Here is a 13,294-nt window from a genome sequence, read left to right on the forward strand (position 1 = left end):
GCAACTATGTGTCTTAATATAAACATTATATGCCTTTTCGATCCTTTCAGTGCATTATTATGAAACGATAAGACAGCAGTGGAAAGCGTCAATATGCTGGCAGTTTTCTGATGTAAACCCACTGGCAACCGTAGTGAAACCCCACAGTGGAGTGATCTGATGTGGACATGATTTAAAGCACAGCGGTGGGAGAACCAGTAGAACCAGCACCGGGGGGCAGACGTTTCCATCTGGACTGAAGGAGTTGTGTAAAATCAGGCACATAGTGACAGTAAGACACTGTGACTACATTCACACATAAACAAGCCATGTCTGACTTTTTCACTGCAGTCTGAACGGCCCAGTTCCAATCCTTTCACCCCCCAAAAATATCAGATTTGTGCCACTTCCATGTGTGGTACTATATCGGGTACGTGTCTGATTGTTTTCAAAGCGTCTGCAATCTGAACTCTCATGTTCATTTCATCCAACTTTCACGTCATTGACACCCGTCGTAATTCTGCACCAGATGATGATGAAGGCACCGGGCTTTTATTTTAGTAGTCCACTTCCAGCTGTCAGCAAATGCATTTGGATATTTGCTAACTATTTTTGGTCTGTACTAAATATTTAGTTTTAAGCTAAATATTTAGCTCACTAACTAAATATTTAGGTTCAAGCAAAACATTTAGATCACAATGTAAATATTGAGGTTATTGTTAATGAGCTTAATATTTAGCTCATTAACTAAATATTTAACTCACTAAGTAATATTTAGCTTGCTAAATAAATATTTAGCTTAAAACTAAATATTTAGCTCACTATGTAGATATTTAAAGTGAAGCTAAATTTGTAGCTTAAGAAGCAAATATAAATATTTACTTAAATTGTTTAAATATTTAAATATTGCCTAAATATTTAGCTCACTAACTGAATATTTAGTTTTGGAAACTAAATATTTAGCTTGCTAACAACATTTTGAAATTAGCATTTATACATGAGTAAATAACTTGGTGTAAATTTGACTGAAAAATGAACTTTGATTGTTTTTCCCCTCTACGCCAGGCTAAATGACCTACGTTGTTGCTGTTTAATTTTGACTGTGACTTTCCAAACATCACATCCATAGGAGTCCACTGGCCCATGAACAAGTTTCCAATAAAACCACAGCAGAAGCAGCTCACTAACCCCAACCCTGAATCCCTGGACTGGTCACCTCTACTGCCATCGTATCTTCAGAGATAAATGTTGGCTGTATGTTTGCATTGAATGGCACTCGGTACTACCTACCTACTAACATTGTAAAGAGAGACGTCGACATGATTCTTGGTATTATGGTCTGGGAAGCCACAAGGAGCCAGGTTCTTCTATGTTTCTTCTCAGCTTCAGATCCAGTGAGGATTTTCTGGATCTTCAGGGTCCAGCTACATGAGCTGGAGCAGTAGCAATGTCTGTATGACTCCGATTTGTGTCGAATAATTTCTTAAATTAGCCCCACTCACATGTGTGAGCTCGTGCTGCCAACTCTGTTATCCATGTGGTCAGATATTGTAATCATTGCATTATGGTCACACATGAGTTTTCCACTGGTTCATTTCCCACCACTCTCTATGGTTACCTAGCTCTTTTTGTCATTGGCTGTACAAAGTTAGAGAAACTACAACTTGACTGAAATGCAGTGACGATTGTGAAAAAGTATTCTGGCTTTGCTTCTTTTGTCATATTTGAATGTTTCAGACCATCAAACTAATTTTAATATCAGACGGAGATAACCTCAGGTGTAGCAGGTCTTTCGCCCACAAAGCTGATATAGGTGGAATTTTTGAAAGTGTGTGCTGTTTTACATCTTACTGATGCAGTATTTCAGAAAAAGATGATTATGCTAACTTGGTGTTGGAAGTAGTTTGATGGTCTGGAACCGTCAAACTGGACAGCCAACTGTAATTGATTAACTGCATAAAAGAAAATCACAAAGGAAAATGTCCAGGCATGGGTTACCCATACAAGGATCCAAAGTACACCAGCAAGTCCACATCTGAAGGTCTTAAAAAACCTTTGGAGTGGGATAGTAAAAGTCTAGACTTTTAAGTCCAGTTTAGATGATGTGCCAAGACCTCAAACAAGTTGTCGATGCTCTAAAATTGTCCATTGTGGCTAACTTTAAACAATAAAGGACCAACAGTTTGGCAGTTGTATCAACCAAGGGTGGTGCAATCAATTAGGCACCAGTTACATTTTCATGGAGGCCAGGTTGGTTTGGACAGATATTTTTCCATGTCGTTATTTGAAAACTGATTTTCAAAGACTGACCACTGCCTATTCACAGTTTAACATTCACAGCTTTACTATGGAACATAGCTGAAAATTATTTGCAAAATATTTGCCTGTTCTCTTAAGTGTCTTGTAGAGCATGTCTAAAATATTTAACAGAAATAGAAACTCTGGAAGTTGGAATACCTCAGCACAATGCTACTAGACTTGCTTTCAGCTGCCGTTTGCAGAACAGCCAATCCAGGAGCACCATTAACTTCCCTTGGCGCTGATTGCCTGTACCGCCATGAACTGAGATAAGGAAATCATTTAATGTTAGATCCTGCTGAAGTGCTATGACGGCTTCCATTGTGTGTATTGATACACATTTAAGTATATTTAGTGTCCAAACTTAAAATAAGCAGTTGAAAATATTTTTAGAGGGGATTTGCAAATTGCAGCCATAATGTTCATACCATAATTTAGTAGTTTATAGATTACATTATAAACTACTAACATCTTGACGTTTTCTTTGTCCGCCTTTGGAAATATTTTTTTTTTTTAAAAAGATCCGCCTCTGTTGGATCTTTAAACTCAAAAATATTTTGGTGTGACCAAAAAAGCAAAAACTGAAAACATTTCTAACTTCTGGAAAAAATTTTACAGCTATGTACCTCTGCAGCATTGATAGTGTTTAATAACTACTCTATATCTTCCTTAGTTATACTATTTTCAGGTGGTTTCTAAAGGATGCTTTTGAGTTCGTCCTTAAAATCTAAATTGCTTGGACTTGGGATGCAAACAATTAATTGACTTATGATCAATTGTCAAATCTAATAAACCATTGATTGTTGATTAATGGTTTATTAGATTAAGATTAGTTCCACCCAATTAACTAATAACGTCCACTCACACCTTTTTTCACTGTTACAGTGTGGCCGCCATTCAGAAGAGGGCGCCGCTGGCCGTTCTTTAAACTGAATTAAAGATGGCGCAGTATTCCACTACAAGAAAAAGAAACGGCTCAGACGGTGTCTGGTGTGAGATTGAAAGATTATGCGGTTCTTTTTTGTTACAAGACAAAACTCGGGTTTTTAAGAAAGTGCCCGCTTATCAAGTAATTGTTAATTGATCGATAAGAACAATTAGCTTTAGTTTAACTCTTTAATTGATAACTTGCATCCCTAGCTTGGACAGAAGGTGGGTGATTATTATCATGGAAAGCCTACAGAAAAGGGCCGTCCTTCAAAACACACAACTTATTGCAGTTATGCTTCATTTACTGTGGACTCTATCAACACAGATCTCATCCATTTGGTAATTCATGATGTTTTGTTAAAAAACGGCAACCAACATGAGCCCATTCTTTTGCTGCATTATTAGAAGTATACCTGCAGTGCTTTACTGACCCCCGAAGGGTTGTCACACAAGTTGAAGACCAAACATACAAACAAACAGATGTGGGATGCTGAAATTCACCCAGCCTCTGATTAACAACACAAGACTCTTGTTTTGTGTTTACGCTGTAAAGTCTTCCACAAATTGATTTATCCATGTCTCAACTGAAGCAGAAGTTTGTTTTGTGGGTTTGCTGGAGACATGAACACATCATGCAAGGCAGGATAAAGTTGTATTTATGCTACCTTGCATAAATACAACTGGATGTATTTGTATTTGGCCTCCTCTGCTTGGACCCTTTGGATTATTGCTGAAACGGTTTTGGGGATTCAGTCATTAAATATTAAAGATGTGGCTGAGAGTCTGTTTGTTTTGTGTGCTTGTTTTTGAGCTCTAGGTTATTACTTACACAGTTCAATCTGTTTTTTCTGAATTTGAGCAACTGAAACAATATACACAGAAATCACAGTCATTTATTCCTTCCACCGCCACAGCAAAACACTTCCTATGAAAGTGAACTTGTGCTGCAGATCTTTAATCCAAAGTTTATTAATATTATCTTCAAATGTTTTCCTGGTGGTAAAGTTAAAGCACCCAGTAAGAGGATGTTTATTTTATAGCTTATGTTTTAACCAAAGAAACAAGCAGCAGGCCAGGTGAACGTCCCAAAACAGTATGTCAAGAAATACTGTCAACATGTAGTAAATATGGAAACAACAACTCTAAAATTCATAGTAACTCCATCCTGATTAATTTCAAATAGTTGTTAGAAATAGATTAGTGGGACAAGGAGGCCTTCCAGCATTCAAAACTTATCACAGAGGAGAAATTGTCATTAAGATGTGCAGATATTTTGAATGTTCAAAAATACATTTATTTTCATTACAACACGAGTTCTAGCCTATTGTAAACTGTTAATGCATATTTTATAAATGCAGTATTGTAAATAATTTTACTTTGCACAATTTGTAAACTATTGTAAACATTTAGATTAGAATATGACAGCCGATGATAACTGAGCTAAAATGACTTGGAGTAGGAGTGGGAAGAAGATAATAATGGATTAATGATACAGAAGGATCAGATAACAGTGATAAAATAATAACTGGAGAAAAGTGTGAAACATCAAACCTGAAAATCAAAATTGATGGAGTAGTGCATAAACATGCTATGGATGAGTTGAATTTGAAATTTATGGGAGGCATTGATCTTGACAAATTGTCAGTGCTTTCAGGATTGATCTTTATATTAAAAGTGCGGCTCACGTTTCTCAATTACAAGGAAATGTGCTGCTACTGTAAACTGCAATAGTAGCAGGTAGAGAGCAGAAAATAGGAGCTCTATGGAGGGAAGCAAAGTGCAGCATGGACCTGTGAGTAAACAAAGACGAAAATGTGCCTTTTGGTCTGTTTAAAAGAACAATGAATCAAAAGAATTCCTTTTAAAAGTGTTATATATGTTATTTTATAGTAGCGAACATATAATAGAAACCTAACCATAAATTCCTGATGGAAGGATTAGAGAAGAAATGAAAAATCCAGGTTTTTAAAAAAGAAATCAACTCTAAGTGTCTGCTTACTTGTCTTTTTTCCCTATAGAAATAATTCTTAATTGAATATTTTTCTATAAATAAATAAACAAATAAATATTCTTTTGTTGTTGTTATCATTAATTAGATCAGAAAATGTAATTATGAAAACCTCCAGAAACAAGTCCAAGATAATTCTGACTAAAAGCCTGTCAAGAATTAGAATATTTTAAGATTTAACTTTTGTTGCAAATAAAAAAAATAAAAAAAAACACCTGAAATTGTAGCCCAAATGAAAATCCACATTGTGAGTTATCTTTTGGGGCCCCGAGCAGGGGCCGCCCCTGTCGAATCAGGGATTTCCTAAAGCAGAACAGAGTTTATGAACTGGGTGACATGATTTTAAAATAAATACATCTTAGCATGAGTGGATATTTGTTCCCTATGCTCCCTTGCTTGTGTCCAGAGGTTGACCCGTTAATCCTGTATGTAAATCGCAGCCAATGGATGCTGCTGTTGAGCTGGGCTGGGATTAGCAGGAGACGAATGAGTTTCAATTTTACTGGATTACAGAACAAAGAAAAAGGGGAAAGGGACACCCTGCTCTGTTAAGGGGCATAAACAAGAAACAAACTCAGAAAATAAGACAGAAAATCACTCGGCTGCAGGAGTCGAAGCCGTTGTCTGGAGAGTGATGCGGATTACGGTGTTTTAGCGGACATTGTTGGATGGGAATTGCGGCTGTTTCTGATGGATTAAAACGGGGGAATAAACCGGGATTGACAGCAGCAACAAGGCTATTTAATCACTAATTAAGGTGGGATTTTACTACTATCTTTTAATAATTCTAAACGTCTTGATTGATTAATTTAATGTAGCGTGGTTTTTGTAGTGACAGCGCGGTGAAAATGTACGGATTATAACCTAATTTCTGGACTGGGGGAGGAGATGAAAGGCTAGCGTTAGCAAGCAAGCTAACGACTTGGAGCTAGCTGGTTAGTTAGCTTAGCGTCTGTTTTTGACCGTTAAACGACCCAAAACGGTCACTGAGACTAAGTTTGAAGACTTTATAATGAGTTTTCCAATATTTCTTTTTGAGTAAATTGCTAGACTCTATTTTTAAAACGCGCAAACAGCCTCTGTCTGCCTGTGAATTATTCTGGCTATCGCTGACACGAAGGTTACCCAGCTAACAACAAAGCCAGCTGGCTGGACGGGAGGTTGCGCATTTTAAACCGAAAGCGACGCGGTTGAAGTGTTACTAACACCTTAATAATGACGGTGTTGCACCGTTAGCAACACCTTACTATGTAATATAGAGCTGTCATCGGTTACAGCTTGTTTAAAAAGTCCTAAAAACTTAAAACTTGAGTGTATTGTTTTCCAGCTCAAGACAGACTTCTGACAGGGTTTGAAATTTCAGACTTTTTTCTGCTTTACTTCGGCTAAACTCATCTTTATATATTGACTTATTTAAATATAACCTAAGAACACCTGCAAACGACAGAGAGAAGACGTGGTACTGTATGAGGAGGTCTAGAGAGTCAGATAAGTATATTAGTGTTGCAGCATATAGAGCAGTAAGGCAGCAGTGAGGTGTCCTGTAGGTGTTCAAGGAGGAGGTGGGGCTGGATCATGGATCCACTCTAAACCCCGTCTTGTTTGCTTTGGTGATGCACATGCTGACAGATGAGGTCAAACAGAAGTTTCCATAGAATATGTCATTTCCAGTTGACATCTTGACTTGCAGTGTGAGCAGGGTGCAGGTAGCGCTAAAGCGACCGTAAACATCTATAAACAAAATTCATACATTTGTTTTTGCATTTCACTTTTCCAGGTTCACATTTTCAGTTTAAAACATTCGTGAACAAAAAAGGTCCTGCATGTTTTTCCATTGTAAAGTGACATAATATTCCAGACTCACATTTTTGCGATCTGAGTCACAATAATATCAGGGGCTTGTCACAATAATCCATTAATCACATTACATAAAAGCTTGATAACTTCCATTCTATTGATTTATATTTGAAGGGAAATTTTGTTTACGGAGATATGCATTTTATTTATAATTTTGCTTTTGCTTGGTTTTTATTTCTGTTTTATATTGTTTTTGGTTATCGTATTTTGGATATTTCAAACATCTTCCAGTTCCCTTGTTAAGCGTTCATTGCAAAATGAAAATAAATTAAAGATACTAACATTTGTTTTTACAGATACTAATATGTTAATGAAAATATGTTGTGCATTCCTAGTATCTGTGTGAACTAGTGAAAACTAACTTTTAGGCAGGAAATTGGTCCAGTATCCCAAAACATATTTGGAATGGAAACATTTATAGTTGATCTCCTTACTTTTTTACACCTAGGAACTTTGTTAGGAAGCTTTAACACTTCATTATGTTTTCTTTTCAGTTGTCCATATGTAGTTTGCGCATGTCAAGGTTGTAACAATGGAGAAACTGTCACCTGTTACAGGAAAACAGTTACAGCATTTTCTCGCTTTAACTGTGAGAAATCAAGTAAAAAAAAGTTCAGTGTTATTTACTGAATCCTTTTCTAAAGTTCTGTGGTTATGTTTTTTTTTTTTTTTTCCCAAGACATTTTTGTCCATCATTTTTCCAGCCCACAACTCCTCCAGAGACCATGCTGGGTAGTTGACAGTCATATGTCTTGCTGCTGGCTGCATATTACTCAGATCACAATTTATTTTCTTGACTTCCTGCTGCTCCTGTCAAATAAGCTCTAGTGATTCACTTGCATGGAGTCCTTTTGCTGTTGAAGTGGAACAACTGCTGTTACTCAAAAAATGTGTAGTTATTGTTTCAGTTTGCCTTATTGAGGCTTTTGAACATGACTAAAATCCGACCCTTCTTACACAAATGAAGCAATCCAATTGAATTTATTGACCTCATGCATGTTACTATAGTCCTACATTTGATAATGATGTGGCCGTTGGTACCTACTTCAAAGTTGGACAAAGAGGATGGACAAGAATTCACTGTTTTGGTCGACATCAGAGTTCCCTTACGCATTCACACTTAACCAGACTTTCTAGGCAAATGAACTAGAGTTCAATTAAAGCGGACTAAAGAGGGCTGGAGGGAATGCACCCTTAGAAAGACAAGTCCTGTATCTGAACTGTGGGATTACCCAGAGACAGCCCACACATGGATCAAGTCAGGATTTCAGTAGGTGCAAGCTAACAATGGTTAACAATTCTGGCTAGCACCAACAATGCTAACCAGGAATGGAAATGTGACTTGGTCTGAAAACGCAGCAGAGCTATCTCAAGGTCAAGCATGTGGTTCTCTTATATCTTTGATAGTGATGGATCCACCAGATAGGACTAACTCTGTGATAGATTACCTGTCCTGCCAGCAGCTGCCCCCTGTGGAGTGGAGGTCACACTCTCAGGATGTGCAGATTATTAGCAGTCACTTTCTGAGAACCAAGAGAGATCTTTTTACCGTACAGACCACAGCACATTATGCTCTTGGTTTTTTCTCTATTTCGAGGTTAATACTGTCCCGTTACAAGGTGACAGTTTCTCCATTGTGCCATTAGGCTGTATCCCTGCAAAATGCAGCCAAAGAACCATCTACTGTGTTAGCCACATTCAAACTTCAAACACAGGGCCTTGCAAAAGTGTTTGACAAATGTTGAGGTTTATTGGGTATATATAGCGTAAAAAGGAAGCTATTATCAACTGTGTTTGAAAGAGCACATCTGCTAAAAAGCAACCAAATGGATCTGACCACTCACCTATAGTCATCTTGATGACAGGCTGCTCTTTGCTGCCTGCATTTTCAGATGATCGTCATCATTTTGAAAACGTAGTGTTTCTTTAAATGGATACTTAGTTTTTAAGCAGCATTTTCACTTTCAACTTTCTATTTTTAAGACGCCTTTTTGCACCATCTTGTGTTAGACGATAAATCAGTTTTGAAGGTCGTCTGTTCATGTGACAAAAACTTCTTTTTCTAGGTTGTCCTGCTTTGGATTTGCAGAGATTAAACATAATATGACACAAGACAAAAGGTGGATGCCAGACTTAGAGCACAAACATAGGGATTATGCTGTTTGTTATGAAAAGCAAAATTTTAACTGTCCAACCACTCCCTGTCTAAAAGGTAGTAGAAGTAAATTAAAATATTGTTCTGCTTTTGTTTCCTTACTTTGTAAAAGAAATGCAACAATTTGACCCATTTTCAGATGTTTTCTTCCTGAATGTCTCTCAGGATTGTGTCGCCCCATTCAAGCTGCACTTGATTTGGAGATGATGACAGATTTACCTCAGCATGCGCAGTGTATTCTCACCGGACCAATTTAGCTTAGCTGAACACAGCTTCAGAGTAACTGTGTTTATGTCAGATTCAATGGATGGGATTGTGTGGAATGTAAATATACTAAAACCTTCTGTGAAATGTGGGCAGAACCAGAAGCAGCACAACTAAAACCTTCCTCTTAAAGGATTGAGATGTTGATTTATGGTTTTCTTCACTCTACGTCTCTCCATTGTTTGTGATCAATTCTGGGAAAGTCTTTAGGGCGCATTCACACCAGCCACTAGTCGCTTTAATCGAACTCTAGTTTTTCTAGAAAGCCCAGTTTGTTTGGGGAGGTGTGAATGTGTAATCGTACCAAAAAAAGAGAACCCTGGTCCACTAACAAACCTCAGTCTCTGTTTGATTTGGGAACGCCAACAACACCGCAGATAGCATGAAGTAGATTAGAGAGCAGGGCATTCTGGGTAAATACAACCAATACAAACGCACGTGTCCAGCTTTAGCGGAAGAAATGGCTCATCGTTTTTTGCCAAAGATAAAACAGAAATCTGACACCTCTCCATTTTTGTTTACATTTTGCAAGGAAGGAAGTTGTACTCAGTGTCTTCTTCAGAAGTTTTCTCATTGTTTCCTTCAGTGGTTCTTGGTGCAGGCCCATCCACAGGTGAGGCATTGAACCAACCAATGCCAAGTGTTTGGTTCGTTGGATAGTGCTGTGTGAAAACACCCTAACTTTTTGTAGACAGATTCAGATTTCACATCGTTGTTAATCCATGTCTAAAACAAATTCTGTACAGATGCATATCTTTTGACATGCTGGACGAACAACATACAGTCAATATTTTATATAATTAGTGGTGGTAAATTTTACTATTCAGACATTTTACGGACATTTGGATGTAGCATGTAAAGTCCAAGCAGTTTTGGTGTATAAAAGTGTCAACACAGTAAGATCAAGTGGGAGATGGATTGACTCTGGCTGCAGTAATATGGGCCTTACTCTAATCTGACATAGTGAAGAAAGAGCTAAACCAACTGAGCCACGCTTTCGATTTACTGTTCTGTTTACCTTCTGACCCCCACTTGTAGTCCTGAGATATGGACTGTGACTGAAAGAATGAGATCCTGAATACAGCTGGCTGAAATGAGAATGACATCAGTAGAGTTTCCCCCAGAAAACTTACTAAACCCAGTGGTTGGAACGAGAGTCCACCATGTTTTTGTGTTAAAAAATGGAAACATGTATGCTCTCACATCAGTCTCACTGCACGCTCAGTGTGGACCTCTAAAATCGAGACAAATCTTTTATAGTTGCACTTCTAGAGGTTTGAGTTGAGCGAGTCAAGCAAGCAGTGAGGCTTGTATACGCGTACGTTGGGGCAGTACGCACTGAAAACGTCTGCTCCACAAGAACACCTCCCAACAGACCGTTTTGAGTGTGTGGTGTTGTATCCGATCTCCAGCATATTACAGAAGTTCAGAAGTGCACAACCAGGTGCTGCAAAAGCGTGCGAAGACGTCGTGATTAGTGCACGTCCCTTGACCTTGAGCTCAGTTCAATGCTTCACCTGTAATTTTGCTATCAAAAGCTGCTTTTCGATTAACCATAGAATTGCCCAAATTGAAATTATGAAAACAAATTTGCTCGCTTTCATAATTGAAAAATGGCAGTTAAAAGAATCCTCCTGTTTTTCAATAGAAGGTCTTTGCACTAGGGTGAGGTCGTTTTTCAGCTGTATCAAAGTAGTCGCAAAACTGCAATGGAAACTTTTTTTTCGCATTGTGAGTCACATAATCGACAGCCAGATGTTACTACTAGTGAAAACGACAAAAAAGACGACAGAAAGGGGTAGTAGGATGATGGTTTGTCTTGTGCTTTTTGGGACAATCTGCTGCTGGCTCCACCAGAGCTCCCACATCATCGCACAGCTCATAAAAAGTTGTCGTTTCAACGTGTTGAATCCAAAGCTCTTCCATAAAGTTGCCGACTACAAATATCCAAAACTTAGCCACTCCCAGGTCTGAAGGACTTGTTGCTCCAACGCCTGAATAAGACGCAGATGTCTCCTCTGATGGCTGATAGATGAGTGCTAGCGCCACGGCTCAATTATCAGGATGATCTCTGTTTACATCTGTCGCTGCCATGGTTTTTAATCACTTATATTGTGAACAAACTTATTAAAGCCTAATTTCAACTTCATTTCTTATTTATTAGAAACACTACTATTGCAAAATTGTTTTTTCTTGACATCAGAATAGCAGCAAAGATTTTTGCACGTTTGCAATGGAAAGACAGCTACTGTTACTGTTTTATAAAGAAACTCTTTAAAACGAACAGTGCTTGGCCTGGTTGGGGTCCAAGTAAAGCCTGCTGGCCTGCCAGGCTTGTATGCTGTGGGGAAACTCTGCATCAGGAGCGATTGAGACGCTTTTGGTTGAGATAATAACTACTAAACTTTTTCTTTGGATGAAGTATTAGTGACTAATATTTGCATGGCGACCACCAACAGAGCAGCGGAGATCAAAGACTCCACCGAAAACCTTCATCTGGGTTCCTTAGAAACATGACCGTCCTCCCAGACTGATTATCCAAAGCCTCTGCTTGCTTATCTCCACCGTCCTCCTCCTAGCCTTCCGCCTTTCTAAATATGAGAGGAAAGCAGGCCATCTATTTTGAGGCCATAATAATTTTGGAAGGGAGGGAGGGGGTCTAATGTTTGCTGTGTGGCCTGAGGGAGGCAGATTTAGATGGACTTGGCACGCTCAGACTGGTGTGCAGCTGAATCCCACCACGCCCACCCTCCTCTGCCGCTCTGTCCTCGCCTCTATTGAGTCAGTGGTTTGGGTTTGCCAGAGGCTAGGATAATGGCTCCCAGTGTCTGGAGAGATTAAAGGCCAGAGCTGCATTGTTCAAATGCCCTGAGATTAGTTTCCACGGAGACGGGTTTCAGCGCAGAGCATTTTTTATCTTCTCTTTTCTTTTTGTTTCCATGACTGTTTGCCCCTTCGTGCGTGATTCAACTGGGATGTTTTTCATAAAACGATCTTTCGGCTGCATATTAACTGCAGTTGAACTTCTGATAGAAACTTAAGAGTCGTCTTGTCCACCTTAAGTCAATACTCTTCCTGCACCATCTGTCAAGGAGAGAAAATCCGGTGTAAAGGGGATCATATGACAACCTCTGAGCGCTCTAATCATCTTTAACTGACAACGGCAGCTTTTTGATGAATTTGCCTTTTAGATATTCCAGAAATATGACTCAAGGGATACAGGCGTCTGTCAAACGGATGGATGGATGGATTAGCGTGATCTTTTTTATTTTTTATTTTTACCATTTTGTTCCCCGGAGGATCAGCTAAGACAAGAGCAATGTGGTGAAGTCATAAAGATGAAATGTGAGAGGATAGATCTAACATGGTTTACAGGAGAGCATTAGAAAGAAGATGGAGAAACATGTGGAAGAGGTGCTCTGGTCAGAAAATAACAAAATGAAACTTTTTGGCCTAGATGCAAAACACTGTGCATGTTATTCTCAGCTAAAAAGTGATTTTACTGATTATAAATGATTCTTTTTGTTTGTCTTTGAAGATGACATTTTTGGGAAGTCAATTCTTTTTTGGTCTTCTCTTTTTCTTCTTCTTCTCTTTTTAAACGTGTTTTACAGCTTCTATTCACTTGAACTTTAAATTCAGGTCAAGCCTATGATGGGATATTAGGCTAAGATAATTTTTTTTTATTCATGAGAAGAAAGTCATAATATTTGAAGAATTAATTTGTAATATTAGAAAAATAAAATAGTAATTACATGAGGACTACACTGCAAAAACACAAAATCTTACCAAGTATTTTTGGT

At 38.3% G+C, this 13,294-nt stretch overlaps 1 protein-coding gene across 3 annotated transcripts in view; it reads left to right on the forward strand.

Annotated features, from left to right (window-relative positions):
- The first annotated feature begins 5,683 nt into the window (after positions 1-5,683).
- Positions 5,684-13,294, forward strand: part of gtf2ird1 (GTF2I repeat domain containing 1) — a 34,666-nt gene continuing 27,055 nt past the window's right edge. Inside the window, exon 1 of one of the 3 annotated variants that reach the window (XM_044139954.1) lies at positions 5,684-5,972. The gene's annotated coding sequence lies outside the window, so the exon portion shown is untranslated. Of the gene's footprint in view, positions 5,973-6,471; positions 6,565-7,755; positions 12,837-13,294 lie in introns of those variants that run through there. The other 2 variants (XM_044139956.1, XM_044139955.1) reach the window with 2 other exon arrangements.

Source organism: Gambusia affinis, linkage group LG15 (assembly GCF_019740435.1).
Source record: "Gambusia affinis linkage group LG15, SWU_Gaff_1.0, whole genome shotgun sequence".
Classification (NCBI taxonomy): Eukaryota; Metazoa; Chordata; class Actinopteri; order Cyprinodontiformes; family Poeciliidae; genus Gambusia; species Gambusia affinis.